Source organism: Rhyacophila brunnea, unplaced genomic scaffold (assembly GCF_057557595.1).
Source record: "Rhyacophila brunnea isolate RB1 unplaced genomic scaffold, BYU_Rbru_1.0 scaffold_20, whole genome shotgun sequence".
Lineage (NCBI taxonomy): Eukaryota > Metazoa > Arthropoda > Insecta > Trichoptera > Rhyacophilidae > Rhyacophila > Rhyacophila brunnea.
In genome coordinates, this window is record NW_028232860.1 from 20,444,863 (window position 1) to 20,466,067 (window position 21,205).

The 21,205-nt window shown below is 33.6% G+C and overlaps 1 protein-coding gene across 2 annotated transcripts in view; it reads left to right on the forward strand.

Moving 5' to 3' along the window:
* The window catches only part of LOC147071359 (senecionine N-oxygenase-like), a 66,597-nt gene that overhangs the window by 3,528 nt on the left and 41,864 nt on the right, over positions 1-21,205 (forward strand). The window lies entirely within an intron of this gene.

The following is a 21,205-nucleotide window of genomic DNA, read 5'->3' on the forward strand; positions in this document are numbered from 1 at the left end:
ATTCTAGAAACCGAGCATTTCACAGAATATCAGAGTTACATTGTCACAGCTAACAATGATATGGGAACAGATATCAGAAGACGAATACAGATTGCCAACAAGTGTTACTTTGGAATTCGTAGACATCGAAAATCCAAAGTGCTATCTCGAAACGCTATATCTAACGCTATACGCCAGATGCAAATTTTTGCAAGCTAGATGACTATTAAAAACTGCTATAGGTATCTGGCAAGAAAAATGCTAAGTTGGCAATGCTGGCAACAAGTCTGAAAACGGTCTTCTCATTTTCGAACTATAGATCCAGAGGGTGATATTTTGAGCAAATAATGAAGATGGGCTGGTGATGCTCAGTGGGTGGACTGGACGATTTTTGATGCGGAGCCATCTGAGCAGAGAGTGTTAGAGGAACTAAGTGACGGTGGTTGAACGACGTGGCCCAGGATGGACGACCGATTGAAACTCCGGATGAATTCCCAGGGAAGACAACTGAACCCACTATTATTTACCGAAAAGTAAAAAAACATTTGATATGTCGTACCACTTAGAGTTGGGTATTTCCCGAGAAAATCTCAATTCCGAGATTCGGGATTTCCAGAAAAGAATTCTCGAGAATTCTCGAGATATCGGGAAATTTAAAAAAAAACCTATAAACATCCTAAAATCAGTGTAAAAACAGACAAATTCCAAAAAAATATGATTTTCTTTATTTACGTAAGAAAAAAATCAAAATACAAGTAGGAAAACATTATTTATTAAAATGGAATATCAAATAACACAGATTGTCAATCGCTGCGTCTAACAATCACGTACGCTTTTGAAACACAAAATTCCCTGATGTTGCAAAAATTGCGCTCGTTTTGAGTCGACGTTGGCTTAATTGTGTTGAATGCCCCGAGCAGTCTTTGAACGTTTTGTGTTTTCTGTCCACTTTTTTCATATAGAAAATCGTTTTTTCAATTAATATTTGATAATAAAGAAATCCCGAATCCCGAGATCCGAGAATTACAGAGATGTTAAAAATTTCAATTCTCGAGATTCGGGGTGGAAAATCTCGAAAATTTCTCGAGAATTCCCGTCGGGAAATTCCGGAAACCCAACTCTAGTCCCACTCAAGTATCATTGAAAATAACTCCAGAGTTCTGTAACAACAAAATTTCTGTATGAGTATAAACCTCCTGTTTGAGTATAAACTATTCAAACTATGTTACGTAATATAATATATGTTTTGTGACAATACATTACCTAATTCAGAATCATATAAAACAATGATAATGGATTAAAGAAATACAATGTTACGGCCACATTTAATAGCAGGTCACAGTGATGCCCAGTAATTTAACAAACACAAGTTAGATAACGTATCATTAGGCTTTAATGCGTTATGTCACAAGATATCTTATGTTTCACTGACCTACACTAATTACATAACGATTAGGTAAAAATATAAACAAGAAAAAAAGTGGGTTTGCTTCTAGTGTTCTAGTCGTTGACAAAAATTTGCCAGACCGGTCAGGAAAAAATGATAGATTTTCTCAAAATTTAATAATCCATAATTATAAACATTGTTTACACGCGAGCTAAGATTGGAACAAAGTTTTTGGTTTCCAATTATTGACAAAATAATTGGCTTACGGCTAAACATTAATGTTGGTACAATAATTAATATTAGCCATCACTTAAAAAAAAATTACATTTTATTTAATTGCGTACAAAGACAACGTGGAAGTCACTCGGAGCGGTATGCCTGCGCGGGGAATAAATAGGGAAGAGGCATAAATACATAAATTTTCAACCACGAGACGGCGTAATGGGCGCTGATCTCAAATTAATGTATAAGATTATAAAAAAAAGTACATCGCTGTAAAATTTTCACAAAGTGTAATATGTAAGATAGATTTGAAGATTTCATACATTCATTTTCTTCTTGCTTCTCTCTTTTTCTGCGTGCGATAGACGCTAGGTTAAAATATCTACAGCATCAGGGCACGCGATAGTATGACAATGATTCTGACATTGAGTGTCTGTGTGTATTATTTTACAATACGTGTGTAATCGTATGTATGTGTTGTGTGCGTGAATTGTTCCAAATACTTCGCAGTCTTTCTTTCATTGCATTGTTATCATAGCTGGATATGTCCGGTTGGGCAAGACGGGAATCATATTTTATAATACGTACTTATGTACCTACAGACAGATTAATTATATAAATTTTGAAGAATATAAAATAATGAAGATATTATTTAAAATCCTAATTTTTCTCAGGCTAGTATTTAATCTACTACTACATAATATTATATTAAAACGAATATCAAAATGCCATGATTGATTATCAAAATTTATATCGAAGAGGACATTTTCTCAACCAAAACGTTCTTCTATCTATCTCGATATGTTTGATGTACAAATAATAATTATATATTAACTCTCGTTAGTCATTTACTCGCGTCACGATCACTTCTTTTTTATAATGAATGAATCGGGGTCACCTATTCTACACTGGAGTTCAAACAGTTTTTTCAATAGTTTAATAAATACTACATGAATAATATGCAATAAAAAAACACTTGTAAGTATATATTTTGTATTAGTCGTAGGTACAACATCATTTATAGTAAAACAATCCACGTGGTTTGATGTTTAAATACAATTTTAACCACATCTATATTATGAAGTGGCGAAGGGTGGAGGTAGACTGCAGTGACGTCCCGTGGGGGTAGGCAGATTTAACGTCGCTTGGGGGCGGCAGTTACTTGAAGGGCGGCAAATCGAGGAGAATCATTTGGTACATATAGAAATAGGAACCTTAACTTAGTAATAACGAAAATAACTTTCCATTAAAAAATCAGCTCACTGGTTGGAAACAAAATGTATTAATTAACATAAAAGGTTTAGCAGGGCTGTATTTTTGTTTGAGTCTGCGACGTCTAGTTTACTTCCGTTGCCCTTCGACGTACATAGTGACCAGAAATGACACGTGCACGGATGATACAATATACTGTATACAAAATGGGGCGACATTTTGGCACTGCCCTGGGGCGGCATTTTGTCTAGGGACGTCACTGGTAGACTGTTAAGATCCGACATAATAAGTGTACAATAAACTTTATCAGTCTAACGTATTTGTTTTCATTTAACTAAGACTACAATGTATAAATAGTGTTCGTTAGTTTTGAAAATTCAATTAAACCCTGACTTATTCAAGCCATAATACATAATTGTCATGTGATAAATTAGCTTGTGTGAGATGGAATCCACTGTAATGTCATAAGACTATCTGTAATACGTATTCTTAATTCAATAAAAACAAACAAGTATAACCGAAAAAGTGTGTACTTACCATTTTGTCGGATAGCCCATAGCAAACCTAAATTATTATGGTTTGGTTTAGGCAACTTTCAATTGTATTTTAAAAACTAAGCGGCATCATTTGAAAATTGTATTCTTGTTCAATGAAAACAAATAAGTAAGTATGAATGATAAAGTATAGTGTGAAAATTATTTATATCGAACAGCCTAACTCCACCCCTCGCCACTGATATTGCGAGCATATGCCTACACCTACGTCGAATTAAACATTTTTTTTGTTGCAAACAATTATTATTAGGATGATTCAACTGTTTGCAGAAGAACGTGCACATGTCCCTTTCGATTTATTTTTGAAAAAAATAATTCTCTGCCATATACGTAGGTACTTATGGATGGCTACATCAAAGTTAATGGCTTCACTAAACATTCATCGAGTGTAGAGGTTGTGATCGAGAAATCTCAAGAAAATTTCAGGAAAGGCCAATCTCGAATCAAAAGAAATTAATTTTCCAAAATTTCCACAATTATTATCATTTCTCGAGAAATCATCAATGAGATTCCGAGGTCTCGATTTTAATTGTGAAAAGAATTTGTTAAAATTCTCAAGAATCTCAAGAAATCTCAAGAAAACAAACATTCTTGATTTCGGTGATTTTTGAGTCTCGAGAAATGAAAAAAGCTGAGACATAACAAGCTCTAATTGGGCGTGTCTGTATGTGAAGCATCAACAATTTTTATGATTAGGAATGTCTCAGGAGCAATTACCCCAGAAGGTGGTCATCACGCACTCAAGTGTGCTTTGATTGAGTATACATGACTTTAACGCAGTTAAATCAATCATTTGCATTCGTTAAAGAGTTCCATCTTATTACTACAAATTATTTATGGTTATGTTTATCATTAAAATGTTAAATATGTAAAAGCAATCGAATGAATAATTCATCGTTTTAATATATTTTAAACACAATTAAAAAAAAATGTATGCCTATACCTTGAAAGCCTTTTTATTTATATCTAATGCCTCAAATACACTCTATGACGATCGGTCATATATATGTCGAAAAACCCGTTTCTTATGTTGGCGTCCTGTGTCATAGGGTGTCACAGAGTGTAAATAAGATGTCATAGTGTAGGCCTCCGAATCCTCGGCTAGTTCCGGGCCTGGAGTGGAGGTACATTCAGTTTTTGGAAGAACAGGTAGGCACGGTAATATAGTTATTAAAACTAATATTCACTTTTTATTGAAGATTATTTATTGAGTTCCACGGTCACCAAATTAAATAAAGTCAAATTACTATAAAACTCTGAACTACAAATTGTCACAAGAAACTAATTTATTATATAAGGCTAATTATAGATCAACACACAATTTATTTATTTAATAATTAATTATTATTGGTTGTAAGCGAGACTGCACGAGCGCGGGGATTATTGACAAAGGTTGAGGACCGAGTACCACAATGGAGAAATTTTAAAAAAAATACGCGAAAACGACTAAGTCGCTGACTGACGTTCACTCCGCGATCTGTCAGAGTGACAGTAGGTACGGGAGTATAGGTATCAGCCGGTAGGTATCTGGACCTAGGCGCGTACCTCTTCACAAGTCTCGGCGACTTGTATATGAAAAAGCGGATAAAATTACGCCGCTGACCTTAGCAGGTTCAGGGTCGTAAATGCGAGCGAAGACTGATAATGAAATTTGAAATTGGGGGTTTATATGCAAATCTGCCCGATTTCATCCCTTAGTCCGACGTTTTGAGGGTGACAAAATTAATTAACGGTTTCCTTACGAGATTGGCAGAAATTGTGCAATGACTAATTATCCGCGACATCTACGCAAGGGCCGACTAAGTAAAATCATAGGCGCAAGTCGACGCTCGCCGATGGGCGGCGTCGCTCACGCGTCACTTACGTACTTCGAGTACCTGTCAGTACCGAGAGTGCGCAATTGATGTAGCAGTACCGCATTGTTTCTGGGCCAGCCCCACGAAAAACGCACCTACGAAAGCGTGCGCGGCATCGATGGATTTGTGGTTGAATTGCCCATCGATACAGCACACCCCCTGCACGGTGGTGTTCCTCATGGCTGAGGGAGGGGCGCTCCCGCGGCGGCCGACTTTACGGGCCCTAGCGGCGTGAAGGTACCTCTCACCCAGAAACGAGAGTACTACAAAGTTAGCCTGGATGATAAGGCGTCATATGCCAGTGGTTAACTTGGCATATTTGTGGCACCAGGCCTACGACAGCGCATACCAATCCTTCGGCCAACTACCGTTGGGGGGTCCAACTTTGAGGCGCCCCGACGGCCTGAATACCTACTTGACGTCAGTCCAAGAACATGAACTCGGTAGATTGTTAATTTAGCTACAAGATGAATACTTAATATTAAACAATATCAAGCGGGGAAGTTACTTTACATGAATATATAATTGTGCTGGTCGCGCAATCTTTCTTACATTAATAACTAATATAGCTCGGTGTCGCCACAGGCACATACTTACGTCTAGTTGATGGATGTTATTCCGTCAACCAAACATATAGGCAGTAATAATTGCTTAGTACATACTCATACCTCGCCGATCAAAGATTTCCCGCACTTTATTCCAGTACGTGGTCTTCTTGATCGACCAAAATCATTGATCCGATTCTCCCGTCGCGCGTGAGCGTGACGCTGTCATACACGCGAGCGAGAGGGGCTCTGTCACTGCAGAGGGGGCAAATTTGTATCGCGAAATCGGTTTCCACACATACGACAGAGACGCCGTCGTATGTCAGAGCAGGAAAGCTGCCAGAATACTGATTCGGAAACGCCGCGCGCGGAATAGCCGTGGCTATTTGAAATCGAATTTTAATATGAAAATTAATTACGCGGGATCGTGATTGAAATCGGATCGATGGTTGCCCTACGTATTGCTATGCTTTGTGATTGCACATATGTACAAATGGGAGCTTTCGCAACAGGCCTATGAGCATATGTTAACAATTATTGTGCCGTGTACGCGCGACGCGTAGCGACATCGATCTATATACCTTAACATTACATACACCTTAATTAATATATACCATTAACGCCCATCCATAGTCCCCCTTTATTACTTTGTTACCCTTTGCATTACATTTTAAATTTACCCATTATATTACAATTTACATTTACCTTACATCCAAATTATATTTTATATCCAATTTAATTTTAACCTTATACCATATTACCTATTACCTATATTTCTTAACCATCCACAGTCCACTCTGAGAAGCCGTGGGACCTGTCAGAGCAAACTGCGGGACTTAACATATGAAATATTTTGTTCAGCCTTGCCAAGGGTCGTCATCATTCCATCGGTGGCACATTGACTACCAGGGTCAGACCGAGCGGCTGGGGAGCACTACTCCTTATGGGAGCGCCCCCCTCAGGGGCAGAAAAACCTGTCGGTGACAATAGCTGTCATACAATATGTATGTATAATATGTCGGAATGGCATAGATTTGATCATAGACACTAAAACGCTCTTAGCATATATGTGCCCGACCGTCATATAGTCTATTTGAACCTTAACCCAGTTTCAATATTGTGCATTACCGAAAGTAGATTCGATACAATAATGAAAGATTTCAAATTATAGGTAGACTCAGTACAAATTTATAAGACGGTTTTGTGTAGTTTTTTGTGCTCAAAAATAATAGTTTAAACTAAAAGATTATATACAATAATATTTAATTAAAATAACTGATAATACTGACTATTTAAATCGGCCAATGGGTAGCCATATAAAGCAAATTCTATCGGATAACAAATATTATGTTGGTGTTATTGGCCGTCTTAACTATTAAATTCACCTCTACACCGTATTTTGTCACTAGATACCTATTAATTGTAGGCAGGACATAGAGCTCAGACATCAGAGCTCTTAAATATGACTGTCACACACGAGTATTTAGTTAGAAGTCAGTTAGTAGTCTCGTAATATAATATTATGTAGGTAGGTAGGTACACAGTGTTTATAACAATCTTCGAAGTTTTACGTATATCTTTGATTGTCTCGTGATTCATACAAAAATAATTATATGTAGGTAGTTACTTACTTATAAAAAATGGGAATTCACATCAGTTAGATGACAACCGCTTACGATGGTCGCGAGATATATTTTTTTACAATTTAACCAACACGTCATATTATTATTAATTTAATGTTATGTTGCGATCACATTTGCATTTTATAGCTTTGAATTCAAAATATTTAAAAATAAATCAAGAATATACCTACGTACTACGTAGATATCTATTTAATTCATTCTGCATTGTGTTGTTGTTTTGTAATACGGATAACTGCACATTTTATACAATAACAGATGAAAGAAATTTTACATTATATCTATAATATTATAATTTACATGGCAAATGACTGTATGGTCCATTATTAATATTTATTATTACAATTATCGGAAAGTGGAGGAAGGAGGGAAGTGACACGAACATGTGCTTCCCTATGCCCCAATACTGGGGCGTGATAGGGTGAAATGAGTAAGTAAGTTTGTAATGAACCGAGCCCGGCTTCAAAATCTTGGACCATGGCGACTGGCTATTGCATTTCAATCTTATTAATCAGCTGTAACGTAATAATAATATAATACATTGTAAATAACACAAATAGTCTTGCCAAGTTTTGTCGTCAATAATATGTCAGACCGGGTAAGAAAATCAGATTTTTATTTATTAGGAAAAATTGCTAGATTTATTTTCTTGAAAGAGAAAAAATAATTGTCTCTGGCAAAAGGCCACGATGGCCGCGCGGCTTAAGCATTGACCTATTGAGTCGTGGGTCCCAGGTTCGAATCCTGGGTCTGACAAGTACACATAATGTTTTTCGATTTGTGTATGAGTCAGAGTATGGACCTAATACCTAATAGGTTGAGCAAGTGGCTGACATCCATTTCTCGTAAAAACAAAATCTGTCAATACAAATCTCCACTCTGTGGAGGTCCATATGATCCTATTTGGATCGGACATGTTCGAAAGAAGAGTTTTATAATAACATCTAGCTTTTATATGAAAAGTTGAAAGCTCGCCGCGATAGAAAAAAACAGCTACACTTCATTTTATGACTCTGATTGACTGATGCCATTTTTACACGTTAAATGACTAGCGAAAAATTCTAGATCTGGCAAATCGGTAACGCTGATTATACAGGTAGATTTGATTATTCTGAAGATACTAAACTCTTCTGATACTTAAATTCGGTAGGATATGTTCTTACAAAAAATAACTGCTGAATTTTATCCTGCCAAGACAAAACAAAACGTTGATATTTTCCGATTGAAATATTATGTTTTTGGGATACTATGTAGGTATCCGATAAACACAAACCGTATTAATTATTTACCTGATATTACCTATATAATCAACAACATTTCGGTATGTTAATTGTTTATAACCTACGCAAATTGTGGTCAAATGCAGATATTTACTTCGTATCTGTGGTTAGATAGCAATAGAATTAAAAATAATATACCCATATCTAAACATCTCGTGAGAGTAACCGCAAATCGTAATTTATCATTAAAAATAAAAGCTAACTGGTCAGTTAAAAATATATCTGAGTTGTATAACTTTGCATAATTATGTAGATTGAAGGTGATATTATTATTTTCGTATTTGTAATTGGGAAGTACAGATCTAATCTTGTGGTCAAAATGTGTCAATGTAATATATTCTGAAGTTACAACTTTTAAAATCTAAAAAAGTCGACAATAATATATTTGTTTGATTTCCCTTTTCTACTTGGCCAACTATCTACATTTATTATATAACAATACATAATTGTTTGTTCAAATTACCTTTCCTGCCTATTTCAATTTTGAATTTTCACGGTGATTCTATTTTATTTGATATTTTTTGTTTGACTTAGCTGTCAGAATTATTTTCATTTTGACATATTTTTTGCCAAGATACAATCAATCAATGTTTCGACCTCGTGAGAAGCCGGCTACTTTAACTAGTTTACATTAATGGTTAATTATATACAGCGCTCGAAATGGAGAATTTACGAACCGGAGTACGATTACAAAAATATCAACATAGATAACTAATTTTATATGTATTTTATAAAAATAATTACAAGATAAAAATAACTTTTTATATACAACGTTTTTAAATTTTCAGTTGAATCATATAAATTTGACTTGACTAGCTTAAACGATCAAAAAAATGTGTACTTGATAGAAATAATACTGAAATGTCATTTTGACATTCATATTGATTTCCATAGTAACGCACGTATATATTAATAATTTAGTTGCTACGACCCCAGACCCCTAGCAACCAATAATAGTGGATTCGATTAGGGATTTCTTCCGAAATAACTTTTCATACAAAACAGAATTAACTGAAAATGAATTCAATTCTATTTAAAGATGGCTAAACGTATTAAAAAATGTATTGGCATCGTGTTCTGATATATTCCAAAAGTTTCAAATGTCTAGCTAGTCGGGAAGTTAGTTAAAAATGGATTGCAAGATTTGTACCGGACAAACAACCACCGGACAAATAAGAATACGACCTAAGAAAAACGTTGTAATAAGTGTTAAGATTTTTCGTTATATGGTATATCTAGCTCATACGGTCAAATAATTTTTTCCATGAAAAGGAGCGATGGTTTTGGGGACTTTACGAACCGGAACGACGCTCCGGTGCGCTCCGGTCCATTTCAAGTCCTGATTATTTAACTGTCAATTCATGCTGGAGAATTTGCGAATTTGAGAATTCATTCTGGTCTTGGATGGTAAGGAGTCTTCGCGGTGGCTCTCGATATCTCATACGGGGCTCGGGGTTCGATTTAGGTTAAGGTCACAATATATTAAATTTACCTACTTATGTGATTTTCACAAAGCGTGAATATAGCCGGATTTACATAGTCCAAGGCTACTGAGTTAGTAGGGACTCCGGAACCTGAAAATAATCTGAAAAATCTACGAATCAATATATATATTACACCGAACGTGTGAAATTGCGTATTACACGAAATTGGCAATATTTTGCCTAATTCATGAATAAGACAACGGGCTTGCATTATTCTTGAATTAGGCAATTTATCTGCCGAGTGCGTGAATTTGGCAGGGTATGGAATTCTTAAACTGTCAACATGACAGTAGAAAAGTAAATTTAATACGGATGGTTTTATTAGTTATAATTGGAGATAATATAATATTATTATTATTAGGTTAGGTTAGGTTAGGTTTTTTAATTCTGAATTTAACTGAATGTCCCTTTTGAGGTTAGCTAACAAGTTTTAACAAACTATCAAAGCATACTATCACAAATAAACAATCGACCACTTCCTGAGCACGAATCAAATCGCGAAAATACCTTTTAATAAAATTCTTCCGTTATCATATTATAGTTCTAGATTTTTTTGGGCATAGTAAATAGATATGAACGTCATTGTAGTTATTGATTGGTATATTTTTATATAATCAATGACGTTTGACACATTTGGTTAATTTGATTAGTTGCAAAAAATACCGCTAGAGCGCGACCATCTATTTTGACCAATGCATGAGCATTTGACACATTTGGTTTAGTTGCAAAAAACACCACCGTAGCGCTACTATCTAATTTGCCCAATTCATGAACCAGGCAGAACAATTACTGCCGAATTCACGCACTCGGCAGATATTTTGCCTAATTCAAGATTAAAGCAACGGGCTTGCATTTTTCATGAAATAGGCAAAAGTTTGCCGATTTTATGTAATACGCAATTTCACACATTCTGCGTAACATATGTATTATATATATCACGAAAAAGGAATCAGCAAAATATATAAGATTCTACAATAGGTACAATGAATCGACGAACTTATAAAGTTCGATGAATGTAGGTACGTGGCAGCGAAGAATTTAGGAATCGAGAAGAGTGGAAGATGTTAGGAGAGGTATTCATTCAGCAGTGAATCGGTTCAGATTATGTATGAGAGAGACAATAGATGACACGTTTTCGTGGAATTTTCCGGGTCGACACATAATAATATGTGTTTAGTATTTGGATACCAAATAAACGTAGTCAGAGTTTCCGAAAATTTTGGACAGTGGCGTTTCGTAAAGTACTTATTTAATTTCGAGTAATATTGAATTAATTGGGCAGAATTTGCGTTGCGTATCGAACATACGCACCTATGTTATATTTGCGTCACACTCATTCAACTATTCATAGTCTAGAATAAATAATATGCACCTCCGATGAAAATAATATTATGAATCACTTCATTCAAGTAGAATAAAATGTTATTAAAATCTACGGGGCTCAGTTCTACAGCGGATCGAGAACAAATACGATTTTTGTGGTTACTTATTTTAGAACCTAAGTTAAAATAATACAATAATTCACTTATTGCTCAAAATATTGTACGCGTGGTCATTGGTCACGGCCATACATAACTATGTATTCATACTATAGTTACATACCTACAACAACACGGTTATTTGTTTGTATATCCATGTTTCATAGTAAGAATAATAGCAATAGGTACCTACTTAAAAGTAGAAATTGGTTGGATTCAAAGACGTTGAGTTTTCTCCCAGATAGAGCATTCTATGATTTCTCTATAAAATCGCTGTAGGCAATTTCAGTTTGACATTAGTGCCGCTTTTGTACGCAAATAGATTATTTTACAAAACAATAGAATCGAATTAATTCTTCGCCATATTATTATCAAAAAAATCCTTCCTCATCATTGGTACAGAGACTAGTTCAGACCAACATACATTAATTATTGTTCATAAACATTCTATAAATTTTGTTTACAAACATAAATGTATAAAACAATCGAAATATTATTGTACAAGTAATTATGTGTTTTGTATTCTGCCGTTGATGAAAAACGTGTGCGAATGTACTGTCAATAATAATAAATGTGGCCATATTTGGATTTTTTTTTACTATTTCACCGGAAGTAGCGACGCGTGGTCTTGCGGAACGTTGTTTTGATTATTAACGTACGGACATGCGCTTAGTTTTAAACAAATGCTTGGACACGCTGTTATGTTTGTGAGAGAGAGAGAGTTGTCTGGACAAAAAGAGAATGTTTAGTCAGGGGCGCGCCAAGCGGCGTGTTAGGGGTGCAAAACCCAGGGCCGGCAAAAAGTCGATTTAAGACTATTTACCTTTACATTATAATTGTTATATTATTTAATGAGAAAATATGTATTTTTTTTATATATTTCAACGACAATAAAATATTTGATTTAACCTTTCTTTGAATTCTGTCATATTTCTACTATTTTTTAAAATTTGGAAATTATTGACTGGCACCCGGGTGGCACCCACCCTTGGCACGTCCCTGTGTTTATCAATGTTTTTTTGCTGTTGATTTGGTGCTTATTCTTTTACATCTATAAAATTAAATAATATATCTTTACTGTGCTTGGCCCACCTAAGATCTAAACCTCTCAATTCTTAATAAACCAGTTAGACAACAATGTTTGGAAGAATTCTCAAGCAATTTGCGTTACTGTTTATTAATAATTATTGATATATTATTTTTTTTACTACTAAACAATTAAATATTTATTTTTGACGTAGTAATTCATCATACTAAAAGAATAAATAATTTTATCGTATCATCATTTAGCAGTTTATTAATACCTACGTCGGAATAAATGCAAAAAAAAAATCATGAACCAGTTTTTTGGAAATTCTTTGGAGTCATGGTAAATGATAGTGAACAACGTGGTATTTTACGTATGTTTTAATCCAGTAGGCTGTTATTAATTGTTGTCTATGACTCGTCTGGAAACAATTTGATTCTTTATGTCAGGTTAATCCAGAAATTGGATATCGTCATCAAATATTTTTTTGATACAGTATTAATAATTATATTTTGATAAACATACAGCATGCCATTTACGATTGGTAATAATTCCAACTTCCAACACGTTTTCTGATAAGTAGTAGGACCGCTTCTAGGGATTAGGCCACCCCTCTACGAAATCCAAAAAGCCGCCCACCACAGATGAATATTTTACCACGTTTTTATTAGCTCGTATTCTTGTTTGTCCAGTAAATTTTTTTTCTTGTTTGTCCAAGATTTGTATTGGATGATTGAAGATTTTTAACTAACTTCCCGACTAGCTAGATTTTGAAACTTTTAGAATATATCAAAACACGATGACAATGCATTATTTTAATACTTTTAGCCATATTTAAGCAGAATTGAATTCATTTTCAGTTAATTCTGTTTTGTATTGAAAGTTATTTCGGAAAAAAATTCGTAAAAATTAAAACACTACATATTATTGGTTGCTAAGGGGGTCCTAGCAACTAAATTATTTAAATATATGTGCGTTACTATGGAAATCAATATGAAATGTCCAAATGACATTTCAGTATTCTATATTTATTCAGTATTTCTATCAAGTACTAAAAAAGTATTTATTAATACATAGAATTGTCAAGTTTATATGATTCAACAGAAAATTTAAAAACGTGGTATATAAAAAGTTCTTTTTATCTTGTAATTATTATGAATAAAGATCGAATTAAAATAATAATAATGTATGTACCTATCTGTATGTAACATATTATGTATGCATGGTATTTATTTTAGTATTATGAACTTGAGACTATGAGATAATTGTGTCGCTAGATTTCAAAATCAGCCAAGTCCACCTTTAGGTATTTTTGACTTTTTTGTGAATTGCTGAATAACTACTGCTTTCTAACATTTCTGCATTATCGACATGTGGAACTTATTAATTTTAAATATCCTATAATCGAAATAATATAAACTTTCATCTTAGTGACTGTGTACTCTAGCGACACAATTAGTGTTGTAATTCAAAACTAAATTGCACATGGGTTAGTGTGAATGGGGATTGCAATTCCGGTATTCAGAAAACCAGGATCCCACTTTTTATCGATATCGAAATATATTGCACGGAATTTGGCAAGAGCTGAAAAAATCCTGCAATTTCTGTTACTGGATGGAATTATTCAGAGGGTTGGAGCGGACGCTTTTTAAGTTACTCCGCTCCGGGACCTAATACTTGCTCCAGCTCCGCTCAGGGTAAAAAGTTTTAATATATTGTTTTATATGTACTTATACAAATGTTAGAAAATAAAAAAAACAAGTAGTTTTGAAATAAGGTTTATTGTTCGTCCTTTTCATAATTATTAATTCTATTAAACAAAATCGACTACAAATCGTCTTTAATTATCTGTCTCTTCTGTCAAAAAAGTGAGATTATATATCACTCGGCATTATTGCCGTATTACAAATAATTCCAGTGTTCAAATATAATATTTTCATTGGATTTTAGGACGAAAATTGAATAATAAAAAAAAACATTTGAAGCAGTGGAGCACTACAAATTTTCGGAGCTCTAGCTCCGCTCCTGCTCCGGGTAAAACCCCATTGCTCCGTGCTCCTGCTCCGAGGTCCGCTCCAATGCTCTGAATCTTATTTTATTGTGCAGAAGAGTTGACGGAACTGAGAAACAATAAGGATGGTAGTGAAAGAATTGATAAAGTTGATATACTTACAGATGTTTTACGTTTGGTGCATTCGTTTCTATCAAGTACCTATTACGGTAGTTATTGTTGATTTTTCATCGGTTGGGAGGATATCTTTGTGAAAGGCAACGACCACTAGCTAACATTTGAAAATGTTTATAGCACAACATGATATTATTTTGGTTGTCCTCGTGCAATGCACAATTTACACGTATGGAAGCGGGTTTGATTAATAACTACCTAATATGGCACGATATTTTTGGCTTTAATATTGTAATCAAAAGATAAAGTTATCCGCGTTTATTCCCAACACATTTAATGTGCATGTAATTTGGCATTACACAATCCTTTTGTATTATGAACTCTTTTACTCAAGTGTTGCCAAGCTAGACGATAAAAAATTACCAGATTTTCACAAAATAAAAAATTATTAACATGATTTTTACAACAACAAGGATTGAAGAAAAATTTATTGTTTCACAACAAATAAATAAATAAATAAATAATACAACTAAAAACCACTAAATGTATAAAAGATTGTCATCACTAAATTAATATTGTTTGAAATGAAATAAATATTTTATTCGTTAGACATAATATACAATAAGTAATCATGTCAATTTTCATGCAAATCTGGTGTGATATTCTAGTTTTTTTTAATAAAAGTTTTAAGCACCTGTTTATTATGTTCAAAAACGTTAGAATTAACGCAATTTATGCCAGATGTAAATTTTGTAAGCTAAAAGCCCACCTACAAGGTCTGAACAAAGACGAACCATAAGTACAACCGAGAAAGCATTAGGCACACTTATAATATCTAAGCAATATGCGTTAGAGCGAGATAGAATTTCTCTAATTAAATATTTTTACTACACGTCACCGGTAAATATTGATTTGCATGACTACTGTCATTTGAAGACTGCGAGCATGTGTTGCTGAGATTTATTGTTTTTGTGTTAAATATAAAGTTAGTGGTAATTAATTATTTTTAGTTAATATAGTAGAAAATATAGTTAACTAGGTTGTGTTTAAATTTGGTAGTCGTACTGAGAAGTAACATAATAATATATATAGTATAATAATAATAAAGAAACGCGGCATCATTTTGCCGAACAATACCTACACTCCTTATATTATTACTCTGAGCCTATCTATTAAAAATGCTAGATCTGCAAGACAAACTCAAAGCTGGCAACGCTGCAAATAAGTAATACAAAATGGCATGATACGAGTATTATATGAATTTAAAACAACAACGGAGATGTTTGTCAAATTAAAATCAGATCATAAAAATAATGATATATCGGTTGACATTACGTCTTGCCGATGCATTATTTTATTGCGTTGGTCACAATGGTGATATTTAATACTTCGTACTGCCAGTGTTTTATCAGTTTTTATCATATATTTTTTGTTATAGTCGAGACTGACGTTTGAAAATGAGTATACATACACAACTAGATTAATATTTGCGAATGACACATTTATTATCATAGACAAATTCCTCTATAATTTGACATAAAAGGCTTACTTGGATCATTCCTTGGAACGTTCAATTTGGGTTTCCCCGTTTCCCTGTAATATAATTTTATACAAGGTATGATTATTAGCATAGCTTGTTTTATGTTAAAAAAGCATGAGTTGGTCCTCTCATTATGGATTCCAACAGAAAATGAACCTATAATTTAGTTTTTGATGGAACACGGAACAAAGTTGAAGTTATTGATACGAGGAAATTTATAGGTGTAATGTCACAATGTGTGAGTCAGCGTATTCAAAACTAACCAGATAAAACGAATTTATGTTTAATATAGAAATGATGTCTTGAAATATACATACAAGTGTAATGTAATCTATTATATTATGCGTCACGGAAAATTGGTTTATTTGGATGTTTGTCCCGATTATAAGAGTCCCGACGATATCCGGGTCCTATGCAATTGCCTAGAATAGGCATTTCCATTGACTCCCCTAAGAAAAGTGACGACCTTAAGCAGATTTAGAATACCATCCTTTTTCATTTTTAGTTTCAAATTGTCTGCAAATTTATTCTTACCTATCTAAATATTTATTTTTGACTATCTCCAATATACGAATACATCAAAAATCAAACATTTCCACCAAACCTACTACTACTCCCAAACAGTAGTGGTTTTAAGTCTGCGGGGCTGACAGGTTTGGAAGCATTATGAAAATGTTACCTTTGCGATAAACCACCATTACAATATCTTTCACGACCCGATTAAAGTAAATGATTAATTTATTTTCGTGTTAGTTTATTTTTCAAATGTAGAATTTTCTTTCGCGTATATATTGTCTTTCACCTTACCCGATTTATTACATATTCTTCCTGTCTCTTTTCTCTTATGCGTTACATAATATAATTCAAGACAAATATTCGCTTAGTTCCAGTAGTAATACAAAAGACAATGCCATGATGACGTTGAATAATATAGTACTATGGTATATCTGATGCATTTGCTAAGCATTTTGAATCACTTTATAGCCCAATAGAACCGCTACTTGACCCCAATTCTGCTGGTCCTTCGTCTGCAACGTAAGATCTTCAAATCTCAGCATTTGACGACAAATATATGGAATATGGATTTTCAAATTTGTCTCCCAAAAGTTCATCTGGACTAGATAGCTTGCCACCTTATGTTGTTAAGGGCTGTTACGAACAGATTATATCCTTTCCGCTTAAACATATATTTAATTTAATCATAGCATCCAGCACTTTTCCTGATGCATGGAAAATAACCCGCCTGAGGCCGCTTCATAAAAAGGGATCTAGATCAGAGATCTCTAATTATAGGCCAATAGCAGTTCTTTCGGCTCCATGTAAAATATTTGAATCGATATTACATATACACATCAACCGTCAAATAGACTCTCGCCTCTCCGATTCGCAACATGGTTTTCGCAGTGACGTCCCATGGGGGTAGGCAGATTGAGCGTCGCTTGGGGGCGGCAAATCGAGGAGAATCGTTAGATATATTATATAGAAATAGGTAACTAAACTTTGTAAGTACCTAATAATGAAAATATCCTTCGATTAAAAAAATCAGCTCACTGGTTGGAAACAAAATGTATTAAGAATTAACATAAAAGGTTTAACAGGACTGTATTTTTTTTGTCGGTATCGCGATGTCTAGTTTACTTCTGTTGTCCTTGGACGTCACGTCCTTGATGACCAGCAATGACACACCAGCATTATATTATATAGAAAGTTGTCAGGTGTATCTGAAACCGTGGACTCACAATATTGTTTATTGAAGTAGAGATGGCATTTAAATTGGATTTAGCGGTATATATTTTGTTAGTAATGTATCCGTACAACACATTTCTTAAATATTGGGGTCATGTAAGGATGATAAAAAATACTGTATAAAAATAGGGCGGCATTTTAGCGCTGCCTAGGGGCGGCATTTTGTCTAAGGACGTCACTGGGTTTTCGGGTAGGCGGTCCACAGTAACAAATCTTATAGTGTATAATAATTTTATTTCAAATTCTATGGAAGTCAATTCAAGTTGATTCTGTGTACACAGATATTTCCAAGGCATTTGATCGTGTTGATCACGATATTTTATTACAAAAGCTTTGTATATTTGGCGCGTCACATAGTATAATATGTTCTTTTGCTTCTTATTTGAAAAATCGCCGTCAATTTGTTGATTACCATGGGAATGAATCGCGGATTTTTAGAACAAACTCTGGTGTTCCTCAAGGTTCAAATCTTGGCCCAATTTTGTTTTTAATTTTTTTTTGATGATATTGTCAAAGTTATAACCAATTCTTCTTGTTTGCTATTCGCAGATGATCTTAAACTTTTTCGAACTATTGAAACCTCATTATGTTGTGCCATGATGCAGTTTGATCTAGATGCTATCTCGCAATGGTCTATCTTATCTTGAATAAACTTGAATTCGCTACCTCCAAAATATGTACTTAATATTATTTCATTCAGTCGTTCAAGGCACACCTTATTGCTCCCATACACATTGTTTGGTATAATATTGAGTAGGGTAACGGAGATAAAAGATTTGGGTGTATTGTATGATGCAAAGTTCGCTTTCAATCAGCATATTCTTAACATCAGTACTAGATCTAGCAAAATGCTTGGTTTTGTTATGAGGGTTTCAAAATCATTCGAAAACGTCCGAGTGCTACGTACATTATACGTATCATTTGTGTTATGTATTCTTGAATATGCCAGCATTATTTGGAGTCCTCATAGATCCATCCACACAATTAAGTTGGATAGAGTCCACAATAGATTTCTTAGATGTCTCTACTTAAGAACATACGGGTTCTTTCCTTATGACAATGATAATTAAATAAAATTCCCGACTCGTTTTCTTCCGAAGAGTGATTGCTCTTTTAAAGCATTATTTTTACTTCTTCGTGGGTTCATTTAAAATCCGTATATACTGGCAAATATTAATTTTCATGTACCCACCAATATCATTCGTAACTCTATGTTCTTCAAGATACCTCGTCGCAGGACAGATGTTATGTTTCATAATGCTGTGTATCGTGCGATTAACTTATTTGATAGCACCATAAAGGTTGATTTATTTTTTATTAACTATATAATGTTTGTGGACGTGTTAAATAGGTTAAATTTATAATTGTAAATATTATCATCTCTCTTTAATCTTTACATAAACACGTGCTGTCTTTTCTACTTTCTTGTTATATTAGTTGTTATTTGTAATTAAGATATTTTTATAATTTTGTATTTATTATGTATTATGGCGCATTGGCCAATCGCTGTAATGCCGTAATACTCTTTTTCTGAATAAATAAATAAATATATAATACTATATAAGGTGATTTAATAATAAATTATGTATATTTTTTTTTATATTTATAATAATATATTTTTTATGATTTTGGGATATGTTAATTATCTGTATAATCGTGTCATTACGAGAGAAATAAATATCTTTCGTACAAACTTTACGGATTGTTTTTGGCCTATTTAGAGCTTTTTGCTCCTTAAAAATAAGCTTTTACCATTAGACTATACATACTGCTTTTACCATTAACACCATAACAGAATAATCTATTTATTTTATTTTTATATCCCTTATATTCGATAATCGATTTTAAAGATATTATTCGTTGAAGAAATTTGTCCACATTTGAGAATACTTCGACAGACTACCTACTTCTCAATTCAGTCTGTAAATTTTTTTTTTTTAGAACTCCCTTATTATTTCTTATGACGAATCGGAAGAAAATCGTGGCTGTGTAGATATTAAATAATTATTTACATGTCTTTTAATACATTCACTGCTGACAAGTTAATTACTTTTTAATTACCACATTTAAATATCATGTTAATTATATTAATGGCCAACTACTGCAAACGCGCCAGTCGCGTTGTTAGCACGAAATTAAAGGCATGGCTTCTTTTGAAACATGAAGACAATTTTATAATACCAAGCACGTATCACTTAACCATACGATATCATGTATTATTATTTATTACTAATCGAGTTAACACTCATACGGAGAAACGATGTCGTTATTCAATTGTCTACGTCACAATAAATTGCAATAATCTCTCCGTTTTTTTAAGTGTTTGATTTTTATTGCCGAGGCTAACGCCGTGAATCAGTGAATAATAATTACGGCAGACCTTTGAGACTTATTTTTTTCTAAGGTTGCTATCGATTTCTAAATTCACCAAAAGATTTCTTGTGGTCAGTTTCAAGATAGAAATAATTTATGTAAAACGTATGATACTTATAATTAATTATTCATGTTGTATAAACATTTCACCACCGAATCAAGGAAAATTAATGCAGTTAGCTAATTACCTAACCTAACCTAACATAGCAAACATAAATTATGTATTTCTTTACATTATCATATTCTTTAAGATCGACACCGTCAACTTATGGGTAACCAGGGCATCGAATCGTTATTTTTTTCGTTTCGGATTTTGTTCCGGTTCAAGTATACTGCCTTTCCAAGGAAGAAGGCAGTAACTCGCAAAATTTATGAAATTGAGTTATAAATGCCATCCCTTAGATAATTTTGAAAGCTATATTATATTCTGTTCACTTTAAAATCAGTATTATCACTAAAATACCGTTAAAATCATTAGTGAACAAAATAGACATCTTCTAAAATAATACAATTTTTTTAGCAAAAATGTAGTAATTGCACCTATTCATTGCAGCTACTACTCGTTTATTATTACTTTGTTTGTATTTTAACATCCTACTAATAAAAATTATCACCGTTTTTTTTATTAATTCACAGTACTGAAGTTTGAAAAAAACACGTTATGTAATTTATATATATATATATATATATATATATATCGGTTCAGTTCCGGTTTTCGGTTCAGCTCCGAGTGATTAATTTTTAAATGTTTTTATTA